The sequence below is a fragment of the Condylura cristata genome, unplaced genomic scaffold (genome assembly GCF_000260355.1).
Source record: "Condylura cristata isolate star-nosed mole 26May11 unplaced genomic scaffold, ConCri1.0 scaffold00054, whole genome shotgun sequence".
Taxonomy (NCBI): Eukaryota; Metazoa; Chordata; class Mammalia; order Eulipotyphla; family Talpidae; genus Condylura; species Condylura cristata.
In genome coordinates, this window is record NW_004567155.1 from 496,458 (window position 1) to 499,249 (window position 2,792).

Sequence of the window (2,792 nt, forward strand, 5' to 3'; positions counted from 1 at the left end):
GGGGCCCTCCGGGTCAGCCTGGCTGGTGACGCGTGTGCCCGGACGGGACACGAGCCCTGCTCTGCGGGGTCGCGCTGCCCACCCTGAGCTGCCCGCGGGCTTGGAAGTGCAAGGCCGGGGACCCTCAGGCCCCAGGAAGCCAGTGGCCGCGGGTGCTGGCTGCGACTGAGGACGAGGGCGGGGGCAGGCTGGCCCTTCGGCGGGTGCTCATCTCCTCCTGCGAGGGTGCCTGCGTCCCAGTCCAGGCCGCCGGCCCTCCCGGCGCTGCAGTGGGGGGAAGCCCGTGGCCCAGGATACCCTGCCGCTCGCTGCTGGACGCGCGGGCCCGGCGCCACCGGCTTGTCAGGCGGCCCCCTTTTCTGCTGAAGTTCAAGGATGTTGAACTCGCCGAGCACGAGGCTGCGTCTAAAACAAAGCTGACGTGCGTCGGTGTGTGGGCTGGCGCTGCGGGCTGAGGCCGGTGCGCCGGGAGGGGTTGCTGGGCCCCCAGCTGGCCCGCTGGCCCCAGGCGCCGGGGCAGGCTCCCTGCCCAGAGCTGGTCCTCGGGTCCACTCTCCCCTGGGTGCTGCAGCCAGGGCTGTGGGTTTGCCTCAGGGCGCGTGGGGCCAGGCGCCCCTGGGGAGCCGCGGGGCCCCTCCCCTGGGCACAGACGCGGGCGGGAGGGAGGCTGCCTCCGGCCTCTGCCCGCAGCGCTGCAGGTCCTGGGAGTGACCTCCTGGCGCCCAGGAGGCTGTCGGGGCACACGGCAGTCTGGCCGGCGAGACCCGGGGCAGACGCGGGTCTCTAGGGGCTCGCGTTTCCCGCCTGCGCTGGCCTGCCCTCCCTCGGCCTTCCTGGTGCCAGTGTGGGTACCAGCCTGGGCCCGCGGCCGCCATCTCATGACAGCCCTGGGAAGTCGCTGCGGAAGCCGCGGGCCCGCACGGGCTGGGGCTCTGCCAGGAAGCAGCCGGGCGTCAGGCCCCGGGCCGCCCCTTCGCCTACACGCAGCGTGGCGGGGGCGGGCAGGACCCCCTGGCCCGGCCCGCAGGGCAGCAGAGACACCACCAGCCCCAGGCCCAGCAGGATACCCCTGAGGTGTGGGGCGGGGCCTGCCCGCCTGCCCCGTTGCCCTGAGCCTCTCAGGCTGTCCAGGGAGCTCGAGGCCCGGGCACAGGGCTCACAGCGCACCCCCCCCTTCGTGGGTGTCCCAGAAGGAAAGAGGCGGCGGGTCCGCAGCAGCCTCGCCGAGTGTCCAGGCTGCAGAGGGGCCGGGTGGGCAGGGCCCCGTGCCAAGGCCACCTGGTGTCCCCTACCTGCACTTCCCCGACCCCTGCGCTGCACCCCTGGGGCTTCCCGCGGCCGTCTCCCGCTGCCAGCTGGGCTCCCTGAGCCCTCTTCTCCCTGCAGGCACGTCGGGCCTGCCACAGGCTACGGTCCAGAGGGGGCTTGAAAGAGAAGGAGCTGGGGTAGAGGGTGCCCAAGGCCTGAGGGGAGGGGGGCAGTGGGGTGAGGGGGTGGTGGGGGAGGGCAGGCGGTGGGGGACAGCCGTGGAAGAGGGGAGGCAGTGGGAGGGTGGGTGTGGGGGAGGGCAGGCGGTGGGGGCGGCATGGGGTGCCCCCACCCACCAGCGCCTTCCTCAGACAAGGCCCAGTGAGTGGAGGGCAGCGCCTGCTGGCCAGCAGGAGGACAGAGGTGGCCCAGGCACGCCCATCTTCTCCCCACTCCGGGCCTCACTCTCCCCCGCTGTCACGGCAGGCTCTAGGTGGCGTCTCCCCATCTCGCCTCAGGCGTCTCCCCGGGGCGCGTCCCCGCGGACAGCCCCACGACCAGGCCGCGTCGCCTCACGCAGCGCCTTCGCTCCGGCCAAGCCCCGAGTCCCGAGAGGCATCCGGCCGCTCCAGGCACGGCGGGGCCCTGGCACGCGGTGGCTGGGGCGCAGCCCTGGGGCCAGCGGCCGGGCAGCGGGGGTGCGGCAGGGGACCCCAGGGCCAGGGACCCCAGGCGGGATGTGGCCCGCGAGCGGGGGGCTTAGGGAGGAGCCTGCGGCGATGACCTCTGGTGGCCCCGGGGCCTCGCCAGGGAGCGCACGCGGGTCACAGACCTGCGCTTGCTGCCGAGGCGGCCGGAGCAGCCCTGGGGCGCGAGGATGCTCCCTGGCAGACTCACGGCCAGGACGGGAGCCCCCTGGCAGGCGGCCACAGGGAGACCCCTGCGGGACCCCAGGCTTGACCGCGGCCGGGTGGGCCCCCGGAGAAGGGCAGAGACAGGGCGGCGGCCTCTCCCCAGGCCGAGCACAGAGTGGGGGGTCCCGGCTCTGTTGGGCGCCGCCTGTCCTGCATCAGACGTGAGGGAATTCATCTGGTGCTTGCGGCGGCCCCCAGGCGCCCCCTGGGCAGTGAGGACCCTCCCCGGTCAGCAGTGGGGCCAGCTCGGTCTCATCGGCCTGACGGCAAGCGCGTGGCCAGCGCCGGCGGGTGCTTGGGCGTCGGCGCCAGGACCCAGACGAGGCGCGGGGCCAGAGACCTCGCAGACGGTGCGGGGGGCACGGCCCCGGTGCCGTCCCGAACTCGGGGGGCAGGAGGGAGCCGAGGTGGCTGCGGGTGTGCCGGCCCTGGGCTCCCGGGCGACGCCGTCCGCCTCTGGGCCCGGCCTCCGCCTGCTGCTGACCCGCACTCCAGCGCCGGCCCTGCCCCAAGGAAGCGCCAGGTCCGGGAGGGAGGGAGATGGCGCCGGCAGGGCCCGCGGCCTCTGGGAAAGCTGCGCGGCAGAGATGTCAGCACGCACGTGGCAGCTTTGCGGGAGCCCCGCTCCCC